This window comes from Puma concolor, chromosome A1 (assembly GCF_028749965.1).
Source record: "Puma concolor isolate L17-30 chromosome A1, mPumCon1.1.hap2, whole genome shotgun sequence".
NCBI classification, from domain to species: domain Eukaryota; kingdom Metazoa; phylum Chordata; class Mammalia; order Carnivora; family Felidae; genus Puma; species Puma concolor.
Window position 1 is genome coordinate 92421287 of NC_141667.1, and position 13601 is coordinate 92434887.

Below are 13601 nucleotides of genomic sequence, written 5' to 3' on the forward strand. Positions count from 1 at the left end.
AAAAAATTGCATTATTTTGGTATTCCACAGATTTTGTACTGGAGTTAAATTACACATAGTCAGCAGAACTGTTTATCTAACAGTGGATATCCAGTCCAACACAGAATTACGTATCAATCTTAAATTTAAATATGTCTACATTTATCAGAATTGAGAGAGACATCGTTAGCATAAAGAATGCTTTTCTCTTCTGCAGGACTCACTAAACTTACTTGAAGAAGTTAAAGAAACTTTTTAAAGAAGAAACATAAAACTAATGTGAAAGTTTTCCCCATTTTCTCAGAAGCGATCTTCATTGATGATAAAAACCAGACTCAGAATCCCCTACGATAAAGCTATGGAGCCTGAAGCTGGAAATATATTCTGTATTTGGTTCTTAGATTATAATCAAGGAAGACAGTTTTAGTCGGAGCATTGACCTAGAAGCCACATTTTAAGTGTCTCTCTTAGAATTTTTATTCCCTTGACTACACACATCTAGAGGTGATCAACTGGACGAGAGAGAGAGAGAGAGAGAGAAACAACACTCCAGAATTTCAACAAATGACATTGTAATGAATATTGGCATAATTCAGAAGAAACAAATGCAAAGCTTGCAATGAATTGTTAAAGAGCATGAGATTTGTCACCTGTGGCCATGCTAATCATGTATAGTCATTAATAATAACTATTATATGGATGCATTTAAAAGAGGTCAGTGTGTTTATAACTTATTTTCAGCTGCTATATCATTTATTTGTTAGCAGGTTGATTGGAAGAGTGTAGAAGAAAAATGGAAAATTTGTTTAGATATTTTACATTTCCTGAAGATGTCTTCTTATTTGAACCCTAGAGGTTTATGGGTAAGTGCAGAAATTGTTTCCTTTTTTTTCTGGAAAATAGTATAGTTGCTTCCAAGCTTTTGATTTCTCAACCAGAATTATATTAGATATTTCATTTATTTGCATTAAAGATTTTTCATCTCAGTCTCATGTGGAAAATGCATATATGAATTTAGAAAGCTTAGATGCCAACTGTTTTTTTATTTTATTTTATTTTTTTACATTTATTTATTTTTGAGGGACAGAGAGAGACAGAGCACAAGTGGGGCAGGGGCAGAGAGAGAAGGAGACACAGAATCAGAAGCAGGCTCCAGGCTCTGAGCTGTCACAGCACAGAGCCTGACATGGGGTTCGAGCTCACAAGCTGTGATATTATGACCTGAGCTGAAGTCAGACACTCAACCGACTGAGCCACCCAGGTGCCCCAATGCCAACTAATTATTTTAACATTAAACTTTCCAGGCATTAAATATGGTTAGTTTTAGACATAATCAAATCAAGACTTATTTTTCTGATAATATTAATCGTATGTTTGGGGCTTTATTATTTTGTCAATTACAAAGTTACATGTACTGTGAGGTAACTCATTTTATTTCTCTGTAACTGAAATTCACTTGGCTTTTGAGATACTGTTTCCAATGATTTAGGAGTTCTGGGAAAGCCAGTTAATTTTTCTTTGTTTTAGGATTACCAGTCATTGTTTTTAGGATTGCACCCATTTCCTATTATATTCATATACTTTAAAGTGCCAGAATGGCAGTGTTAGTCACTGCCTTTGGGGAAATAGAATCTTATCCAGTATCATCCTCTGTCCTCCTGAGCATCCCTGCAGCATATCTTGTTCAAATAATATTTTGAGTTGAGTTTATCGGCTTTTGTGACAGATATCAGCGAACACCTGTCATGGCCCCTCTTCATGACGTCTGAATACCTTGCTTATTTCTTATCTTAATCCCTTGCTTTTTGTATCCAACATCATGCTTTTAGTCATTTTGAGTAAATGGGTGCTGGGAGAGTCAGGGACATTTTTGGAAAATCTTCTCTAATACAATGACAATCTCTATAGAGCTTTTCTTCTGTTCGTTAATTCAAACATTTTCTTCAAACTCATGACCTATGCACCATATTTTTATGAAATACCAAATAAGTTTATGGCTTTTCTGGTTAAAATCCTAGATATAATATTCAGATAAATTTTTCATTCTCTTAAAATATATAATACTTATATTATATTATATTATACTAGGGTTTTCTCTTTCCTGTGTTCCAGTTTATCAACCAAAATCTTAATGTCAGTCAACAGTTACTCTCTTCTACATTATTGTTCAGCATAAAAACTTCATATTTTATGTTTTCCAGATCTAGTTCTGATTTAAAAAGCCAAGGATAAAAATTACAAATTATTGCTGTGTTTTGGAAGCCTAGCTTTTACAAATGAAGAGCATTTTGATGTTCAGGTTGTCTCTGATAGTTGATAGTTATTTTGAAAACTAAAAGCCACAGCACAATTTACACGGTTTATTCAATAACCACCTTAAGTATTATATATATAAAAGGGAAAAGGTTAATAATGGATAGATTAAAAATGACTTGAATGATACATCAATCGAATTAATGCAAATTTCATCTTGTTAGATTCTGATTCAAATAAAGAAGCTACAAAAATTATTGAGACATTTCAGCAAATTTCAATGTGAACTGAATGTTTTATGATATTAAAATAACTTTTAGATATTATTACTATTATTATTATTATTATTATTATTATTATTATACGGTGGGGTGACTGGGTGGCTCAGTCAGTTAAGAATCTGACTTTGGTTCAGGTCATGATCTCACGGTTTGTGAGTTCGAGCCCCATGTTGGGCTCTGTGCTGACAGCTCAGAACCTGGAGCCTGTTTTGGATTCTGTGTCTCCCTCTCTCTCTTTCTCTCTCCCTCCCCCACTCACGCTCTCTCTCTCTCTCTCTCTCTCTCTCTCTCTCTCTCTCTCTCAAAAATAAATAAACATTAATGAAACAAATATATTTTTATCATATGTCTACCTTAAAGAAAAAGCATCTGTTATTCATAAATATATGTTAAATATTTTCAGGTTAAATGACATTATTCTGAGATTTTTCTGTTAAATAAGGTCTAGAAAAAGATAAAAATAAAAATATGTGTATGGTGGGTAGGGGAATAGGTGAACACGATTGTCCAAAAGATTGCTATTTACTAAAACTTGATAATGGATACATGGGAATTTATTATTTTGTCTTACTCTTTTGATATTAACATTTGTACTATATATATTTTTTAAATTTACTTCTGGTATTGGTAGAGTAACTTATCCTAAATATTTTTATGAGAATGATAAACTTTTACTCTTTTTTGAAAAACTGCTACCTGAAGGCAGTACAGGTTGATGAAAAGCAGGAAGAAACTTAAGATACAGCCTTTGAAAGAAGAGAAAAATGTCATGAGATCTATATTTGATTGACTTTTTTTCCATTGATGGCAGACCCAAGACAGTGAAACACGATGGGAACATAACTCAAGTAGTAAATTCCAGCCTTATGGGGTCAGAGTTTAGGGATCCAGTGTTCCTAAGAGGGAAGCCCCCATCTGAATACAAACTCTCATCTATACTTGGTTGACTACTGATGTGTTCCTATGAGGTTTGTGACTCCAAGAAACCTAAGAGAAAACACTTGTAAGGCAAAACAAACAAACAAACAAATAAGTAAGTAAATAAATGGAAAATTTCAGCAACTGAATACTATATTAGATACAAGTTTAGTATTCAAGTTCTCTTACGTTGGATACATTGGACTTTCTATTAAAATGTCTGATAGGCCTTAGAAATATTAACCATATTTCAGAAATGAGATCTGAACACCAGTTCTAAGGATAATATCAAAACATTTTCCCTAACAAAGAATAAAAACAAGCATTTAGTGAACTAAAGCAATCCATTTATTAGATGACTGCCTGGCTGGAAAATTTTCAACATTCTTCGAGCAACAATGGCCAGTATACAATAAAGAAAGCAATAGAAATGGAAATGAAATAGAAAATGTAATTAATAATAAAGAGATAGAACTATTCATAGAGGTAGAACCATAGATAACCCAGATGTTGGAATTAGTACAATGTCTGTACAAAAATTGATGAATTTGCTGAAGATTTTATGGGATAATTGTATGCTACAGTTAAAGATATGGCAAATATCAGGGAAAATGTAAAAAAGCTCTAACAAAAAGAGATTCTAGAAATAAAAATGCTGTTTCTGAAATAAAGCATTTATTACATGGCACGTAGAACCAAAGGTGCAATGCACAAGGAAAAGTGAACTTTAAAAAGAGAACAGAAATGATGTAAACTAAAATATAAAGAAAAAACAGAATATGAATAAAAGATCATAACCTCAGTGAAATGTAGGACAGTATCAAGCATTCTAATTGTGTCATTCAAGCTCATAGAGAAAGAAAAGAGAATATAAAAAGACGTTTAATGTACTGCTGGTTGAACATTTGTCAATTTTGGCTAAAATATTAACTCATGGACTCAGGAAGGTTTCATGGATTCAGCCTCAATCAGGCTAAATACTAAGGAAGCAATATTTAGAAATTTTGTAGGCAAACTATTGAAAACTAACAGTAAATGTTAAGAATGTTAAGGGCCAAGTAAAAGAAAGATATTATGTGAGAGAAACAATAAAGAATGGTAAAAATTTTTAATTAAAGAAACTATTGAGGCAATGAAGAAACCCAAAAGTCTGGCTAGGATTTGATATCTCACAAAACTCTCCTTTGAAAATAAGGCAAAAACATTTTTAAATGTTTTTAAACTGAGAGAATTATTCTAGTTGAGAGAATTATTCTTCAGCACATACTGACATAGAATTGGTAAAAGAAACCCATCTGGCTGAATAACTGCATTACATGTAATGGATTAAGCTGTTTGATTATGAGGCAGTGGTTGCCAAACTAGATAAAAAAGCAAATTTGATTATATAATATTTATAAGACAAGCACATTTTTTAAATATTGCTAAGGTAAAATTGTATATAACATTGTATGAGTTTCAGTTATACAACATATAAATTTTATCTGTGTGTACACTACAAAGTGATCACCACAATAAGTCTAGTTACCATCCATTATCATATAATTCGCTGCTGTTACCCATTTCATCGCATGACTTATTTATAACTGGAAGTTTGTAGCTCTTGACCCTCTTAACACTTTTCACCACCCTCCAACTCTCTTGCCTTTGGATGACCACTAGTCTGTTTTCTGTGTCTCTGAGGTTGGTTTTGTTTTGTTTGTTCTTTTGCTTTTGTTTTTGTAGACCCACATATGAATGAAACTATATTGTCTTTCTATGTCTGACTTAGCTTAATACCCAGGTCCATCCATGCTCTGAGGAATGACAAGGTTTTCCTTTTGTATGGATGAATAGTGTTCCTGTGTGTGTGTGTGTGTGTGTGTGTGTGTGTGTGTGTGTGTGTGTACATTTTCTTTATCCATTCATCCATCAGTAGACACCTACATTGTTTTCATATTTTGGCTGTTATAAATAATTCCACAGTGAACATAAGGGTGCATATATCTTTTCAAAATAATATTTTTTCTTTCTTTTGATAAACATTCAGAAATGGAGTAGCTGGATTACATGGTAATTCTATTTTTGTATTTTTAATATTTTTGAAGAAACTCCATACTGTTTTCCATAATGGCCACACCAATTTATATTCCCACCCATAGTGCACAGGGGTTCCTTTTTCTTCACATCCTATCCAGCAAATTTTTGTCTTTTGGATAATAGCCATTCTATTTAATAGTTTCAGTGCAATCCTTATCAAGATCCCAGTGGCATTTTTCACAGAAGTAGAACAAATAATATTTTAATTTATATGGAACCACAAAATCCCCTGAATAGCCAGGGCAATCATGAGACATAACAGAGTTGGAGTTATCATGCTTTTTGATTTTAAATTGTACTACAAAGTTATAATTTAAACATTGACTAATCAAATCAACATGGTACTGGCATAAAAACAGACACATAGATAAATGGAACAGAATAGAGACTTAGAAATCAACTCACACATGTATGGTCAATTAATTTATGACAGAGGAGCCAAGAATATACAATGAGGAAGGTACAGTCTCTTCAATAAATGGTGCTGGGAAAATTGGAGAGACACATGAAAAAAAAAATGAATCACACTGTCTTACACCATACACAAAAATTAACACAAAAGAAATTAAAGACTTGAATTTAAGACCTGAAATCATAAAACTTCTAGAAGAGAACGTAGGCAGTATGCTCCTTGACATGGATCTTGATGTTGAATATTTGGTTGTGTTTCCAAAAACAAAAATAAACAAATGAGATTACATCAAACTAAAAAGCTTCTGCACAGCATAGGAAATTAAAAACAAAATGAAAAGGCAACCTCCTGAATGGGAGAAAGTATTTATAAATCATATATCCAACAAGGGGTTAATATCTGAAGTATATAAAGAAGCAACTCAAATGCAAAAAAAAATCCAATGAAAAAAGTGGGCAAAGAATCTGCATAGACATTTTTACAAAGAAAATGACATACAGATGGCAACAGGCACATTAATAGACGTTCAACATCACTAATTATCAGAAAAATGCAAATCAAACCACAATGAGATAGCACATCATGCCTATTAAAATGGCTGTTATCAAAAAGACAAAAAAAGCAAGTGCTGGAGAGGATGTGGATAGGCACTTTAATTATAAAAGCCTGAGTTGAAAATAAAAGGATACAGGTGTGCTTGGGTGACTCAGTTAAGCATCCTCTTGATTTCAGCTCAGGTCATGATCTCAAGGTTCATGAGATCAGGCCCCCCTTTGGGCTCTGCACTGATAGCGGGGAGCCTGCTTGGGATTCACTCTCTCCTGTCTCTATTCCCTTTCCTCCACTCAAATGTGCATTCTCTCTCAAAATAAATAAACACTAAAAAAAGGAAAGGATACAAATATAAAAATGTAAGAAATTTGACTGCATATAAGATAAAACTGCCTTGAATACAAGGTATATAGCTAAAAATTTAGAAAGGAGTTTAGGTCACACATATCCCAGTGACAAAGGGAACAAGAAAATTTAACAAACCCAGAACTGGGTGTCTTGGTGAAAGTCCATGAGATCCTAGACATCCTTACATTAATCAGAATTCAAACCTCACTGTCATTATGGCAAGTAAGTTTCCTATCTGAAGACAGAATAAAAAAATGAGGAGAGGAGTAGATGCTTGAACTGATTCAAGTTACCTGAAATAAATTAAATTATAATTAAGAATACTCTAACTTACTTTAAAAGGCTAATATTTTGCCCTCGCATCAACAGAAATAAGATCTTATAAAGAAGTTTAATTCAGTAACAGAAAAACAAGGTTTCATTTCCTACTTCTGAATTCTAGAATGTAATTTCTATATAGTCCAAATATGTATACTTTTTCAAATATCATTTTTATTTTAAACACATTTCAATTTTCAGAAAATCGCAAAGATAGCACAGGAGTTCCCATATACCCTGTAATCAGATTCCCTTATAATTAAGACCTCATGTAGGTATGAAAGAAAAGTCCATTGCCCAAATGGAAGAGGTAATTGCTTGTAAACCACAATATAAAATCTGAGCTATAAAATCTGTTTGAGAATAAGTCTTACAGAAGGATTAGACCAAGGCCTTCACACCAATTATCAAAAACTCTGAACGGACTGAATATATTTCAGAGGAAAGATCCAACTCATTTTGTGGCACCTTTTAGTTATATAAAATCTTTAAAGATAATATGTGTGTATCATTAAACACACATGATATGTGATATGTGATATGCTGAACTAAAGTTCATTGAGAGAAGGAGAAGAGAGTGTGTGAGAGAGAGAGAACATCTATAGCACATCACCCAGAAACCTTGGATTTTGAACCTGATAGCATGAATGAACATTACAAAGGCAGATTGTGGTCGTTATGGGGCTGTTCAGAAAAAATCCTGACACATGATACGATTATATATCCCTGTTCCCCTTTGAAAGAAAGTGTGGCCACCTGACTAGGTTTGACCTATATAATGCAAATGAAAGTGATGAATAATACTTCCAGGTGGAAGCTTTAAGAGCCAGTATGCAATTCACCATTTTCTCTTTCCCTTCTTCGGTGACTCTGAATTATAGATTGAGATTGAACATCTGTCATCTTGGGTCTCTGAGTGACTATGATCTGAGGTTTACAGAAATTTTAAGTAAAATACCCAAGGCCACACAATCTGTTACAGTACAAAGGTGGGAATGAAACATTTGCCTCTTGTCATAGTAAAAGTCTGTGTTCTTAACCATACTACTACAACAGAAAAAAATACACAAAGCAAAGGAGTAGCAGTTCACAGAGGAGAATAAATACAATTGGTCCAAAATATATAAAAATATTTACTTCAGAAAAAAACAAAATGAATATTTAGGAAAAATAATAGGTCATGGTGTTACCTATTGCTATGTATACATACACAATCACACAAAAAGTGCAATGTTCGAGATAATGCAGTTTACAGCAACTGTCATGCATTGTATATGGTATTATGTAAATATGCTCTTTATGGAGAGTAATTTGACAGTATATGCTTAATGCCTTGATAATGTGCACTCCCACAGATCTCGCAATGACAGGTCAAGGAAATTATCTTTAACAGATAATTTCACTAGCACACAAATCTTAATGTATATGGATGTATAAAATGCTTTGTGACTTCCAATATAGTCGTGTCAAAATTCTATACACAGAATACAATGTTATCTCATGTTTGGAAGATAATTAGAATGACCCCTAATGTTGGGCTGGCTATATATCATATATTCAATATATATTTTCCCTTGTGAGAAATATTCTGACCCTCTCCCAAAGAATATCAGACTAATAAAGTCTTATTCAGTTATGGCATCAAGCTCAAAGGTAAAGGTGCCCTATAGTTTCCTTGCGAGTTTCAGATTTGGCTTTAGGCTCTATACCCAGTAGAATTCTTCCTTTTCTAAATCTTCCTTCAACACATATGAAGGGAGTGTTGGAGCATATACCATTTTTGGTTTATTATGCCAAAAATTGTTTAAGGGTAAGGGTCATTTTAGGTCTTAGGCGGTTTTGCTTTTTATTCCCTACTTGTGATTTCTTTAGTGGCACACATCTATCATGTACTTGGTAGGTTTTCCATCTGTTTAACTTAAATCATTTCCATGAGCATACACACTTTCATATTTTTGAGTCTTGTTTTTGAATTTTTGATAATTTGTGTTTTCTTGACCCTGTGACATTTTGTTTTTGCATTTTCTGTAATTTCTGTTTTACTGACCTTGTGTCATTCCTTCTCTGAAATTAGATTGCTAACTTGAGCCTATAAGACCTTTATTATTATCAAATTTAGTTGTATTTTTTTCTTCTTGTTTGACATAAACATTTAAAAGATTTTACTTAATATCTCACCCATAGTTGGGCCTTTACTCTCAAGAGTATTACTCAGTTTTTAAGAATGAATGAATGGTTTTACTCTTAATTTCACTCTTGTATTGGGCTTTCATGGTTCATTTTTTTTTTCAAATTTTTCTCTTCCTAAATCCGTTTAAAATAATTGAATTTTCTAATATTTCAAGGCTGTGAATTTCTGGAAATCAGGTGAATTCCTTTCTTTTCTGCTGTAAAGTAGATGATTCCTTTCTAAATCAATCTGTTTATTATAATTCCTATTATAACTAACAACCAATATCCATTTTCTACCTTGTTCCAATAGAGATGAACAGTTATGAAGTAAATCATCTGTAATTATATATAGGGCATTTGAGAGGAAGGGTAGACTATTAATAGTAATGCTGGGCAGTAGATACAAACTGGGACTATACTGAACAAACAAATTCACTCTAATTATCTGCTGTACAAATCATGGCAGATGAGTTTTGCAAAATATGCTTCTATTATATAACCAGTATCAACATCTTCCTTGGTTTCAAATACCATTTTTTAACTGTCTGTGAAACAATTCTAAATTTTTGTTATAGCAGCATGTAAATTCTGTACATTACATTCTATATGACAACATGGGCTAGTTTCTGTTGTGGTTTAAAAATAAATGCTAAAATGTATTGTAGTTTAACGCAATGTAATTATATTTGTCTAATATGCTTCTTATCACACTCTGGGTTGGCAGCATATCCCTGCCCACTTTGGAGCCTGTTATGGACTGAATTATGCCTCCCAAAATTAATATGTTGAAGTTCTAAGCCCTTATATAACTCAGAATATAAATGTATTTGAGGATAGGGCCTTCAAAGAGGAAATTAAGATTAAATGAGTTCATATAGGTGGGTCTTAATCCAATAGAACTGGTGTTTTTTTAAGAAGAAGGGACATGAGGAATATGAGTTCACAGATGACCATTTGAAGAGGTAGCCAGAACATGGCCATCTGCAAGGCAAGAAGAGAGGCCTCAGGAGAACCCAAACCTGTGGACACCTTGATCGTAAAGTTCCAGCCTTCAAAAGTGTGAGAGAAATTAATTTCTGTTAAGCCAATCCAATCTCTGTTATTATTTATGGCAGTCCTAGTAAACAGACTCAAGGAACCAGGTGTTGAATGCCCTATCAGAATATGGATGTTCATGGCCACTTGGGCAGAATGAATCATGATAAATTACACACTTACTATAAAAAGGTGTAACCAGGAAATTTTATATCTATATTTTTTTCACATTTCATTGGCAAAACACTTCACATGGCTACACATGATACTTCCTTGTTCCAGTTCTGCATGTAAGTAAGGAACTTGGAAGTCATCACTCTGTCCTAACAAAGAGTACAAAGCTGAGCCTGGGTGGTTCAGTTGGTTAAGCATCTCACTTTGTCTCAGGTCATAATCTCATGGCTCATGAGTTCAGGCCCCATGTTGGGCTCTGTGCTGACAGCTGAGACCTCAGGGTCTGGAGCCTGCTTCAGGTTCTTTCTCCGTCTCTCTGTCTGCCCCTCACCCACTCACACTCTGTCTCTCTCTCTCTCAAAAAAATAAATAAAACATTAAAAAACAACAATGCTGAACAGACTGAAAAATCAACAGCTCTTTTTGGATACATAAAAAAGGGAGGGGCAAACTGCTGCCTTTCTCTAATCTTGGGGATTAGAGAGACAGAGAAGCAAATTCAAGGAGTCCTGGCTCACTAGAGCAGATACATAGAACAGAAACCACCACAAGAAATAGTGCGAGGGTAGGAAAACCTGAACTGTGATTGACAAATTGATGGAGACTCCGTGTGGCCAAGTCTGAGGTTTAAAATCTCCAGGGATACCCAGTCATAGGAGAGGTCTCATAATATTAGAGGATTGCCTCCGGGAACTCAACCAGCTTCCCATAGTAGATATCTGAAAAAAGTCCCCTCCTGCTTTCAGCAGGGGGAAGGGTAAAAGAACGATTTTGAAATATGCCAGAGCATTTTGTTCTCTTTAACAAGGTGTGAACTCAGGGAAAATTAGTGAACTTAAAGCCTAAATTGCTGATGCATTATATAATTGACATGGTGACACTTAACTTCAAGAGGTTAGAGAAATGCAGTCCTGTCATGTGCGCCAACCCCCCCCCCAAAGAACTGAAATATCAGTGAGTAGTTCTAATGAGACTTGTAAAATCACTTGCGGTATTACCTTGGGACTGATAAGGCTATATATTTACATCCATTATGCTCTGTGCAGACCACCCTATAACTTTTATCTTACTGTTTTCTTTATTATAATTATTATCCCCAACTAGGTTATAAACTTTTTAAGTCACAGTATATAGATTTTTTTCCTTTTTAAAGATATATATAATCTCTGATATGAAGTAGAATGCAAGTCATGGTTCAAAGTATGTGCTCAAGGAGGAGAGGGAAGATGGCGGCATAGGAGGACGCTGGGCTCACCGAGCGTCCTGCTGATCACTTAGATTCCACCTACACCTGCCTAAATAACCCAGAAAACCGCCAGAGGATTAGCAGAACGGAGTCGCCGGAGCCAAGCGCAGACAAGAGGCCCACGGAAGAGGGTAGGAAGGGCGGCAAGGCAGTGCGCGCTCCACGGACTGGCGGGAGGGAGCCGGGGCGGAGGGGCGGCTCGCCGGCCAAGCAGAGCCCCCGAGTCTGGCTTGCAAAAAGCGGAGGGGCCTGACGGACTGTGTTCCCACAGCAAGCACGATTTAGCGGCTGGGAGGTCATAAGTTAACAGCTCTGCTCAGAAAGCGGGAAGGCTGGAGGACAAAGGGAAGGAGAGCTGCTGAGCCCCCTGAGACAGAGCTCAGTTTGGTGGGGAACAAAGGCACTCACCAACGCCATCTCCCCCGCCCATCCCCCAGCCAAAATCCCAAAGAGAACCAGTTCCTGCCAGGGAACTTGCTCCCTCTGCGCAAACACCCAACTCTGCGCTTCTGTGGAGCCAAACCTCCAGCAGCGGATCTGACTCCCTCCTGCTGCCACAGGGCCCCTCCTGAAGTGGATCACCTAAGGAGAAGCAAGCTAAGCCTGCCCCTCCTGCCCCTGTGCACCTTGCCTACCCACCCCAGCTAAGACGCCAGATCCCCAGCATCACAAGCCTGGCAGTGTGCAAGTAGCCCAGACAGGCCACCCCACCCCACAGTGAATCCCGCCCCTAGGAGAGGGGAAGAGAAGGCACACACCAGTCTGACTGTGGACAGGGCGGGCGGCTGGGGGCAGACATCAGGTCTGACTGCGGCTCCGCCCACCAACTCCAGTTATACACCACAGCACAGGGGAAGTGCCCTGCAGGTCCTCACCACGCCAGGGACTATCCAAAATGACCAAGCGGAAGAATTCCCCTCAGAAGAATCTCCAGGAAATAACAACAGCTAATGAGCTGATCAAAAAGGATTTAAATAATATAACAGAAAGTGAATTTAGAATAATAGTCATAAAATTAAGCGCTGGGCTTGAAAACAGTATAGCTGACAGCAGAGAATCTCTTGCTACAGAGATCAAGGGACTAAGGAACAGTCACGAGGAGCTGAAAAACACTTTAAATGAAATGCATAACAAAATGGAAACCACCACGGCTCGGATGGAAGAGGCAGAGGAGAGAATAGGTGAACTAGAAGATAAAGTTATGGAAAAAGAGGAAGCTGAGAAAAAGAGAGATAAAAAAATCCAGGAGTATGAGAGGAAAATTAGAGAACTAAGTGATACACTAAAAAGAAATAATATATGCATAATTGGTATCCCAGAGGAGGAAGAGAGACGGAAAGGTGCTGAAGGGGTACTTGAAGAAATAATAGCTGAGAACTTCCCTGAACTGGGGAAGGAAAAAGGCATTGAAATCCAAGAGGCACAGAGAACTCCCTTCAGACGTAACTTGAATCGATCTTCTGCACGACATATCATAGTGAAACTGGCAAAATACAAGGATAAAGAGAAAATTCTGAAAGCAGCTAGGGATAAACATGCCCTCACATATAAAGGGAGACCTATAAGACTCGTGACTGATCTCTCTTTTGAAACTTGGCAGGCCAGAAAGAATTGGCACGAGATTTTCAGTGTGCTAGACAGAAAAAATAAGCAGCCGAGAATCCTTTATCCAGCAAGTCTGTGATTTAGAATAGAAGGAGAGATAAAGGTCTTCCCAAACAAACAAAAACTGAAGGAATTTGTCACCACTAAACCAGCCCTCCAAGAGATCCTAAGGGGGACCCTGTGAGACAAAGTACCAGAGACATCACTACAAGCATAAAACATACAGACA

At 36.1% G+C, this 13601-nt stretch overlaps 1 long non-coding RNA gene across 1 annotated transcript in view; it reads left to right on the forward strand.

Moving 5' to 3' along the window:
- The first annotated feature begins 743 nt into the window (after positions 1 to 743).
- The window catches only part of LOC147584306 (uncharacterized), a 204907-nt gene continuing 192049 nt past the window's right edge, over positions 744 to 13601 (forward strand). The window contains exon 1 of the long non-coding RNA XR_015248218.1: positions 744 to 842. This is a non-coding gene — a long non-coding RNA (uncharacterized LOC147584306). The remainder of the gene's footprint in view (positions 843 to 13601) is intronic.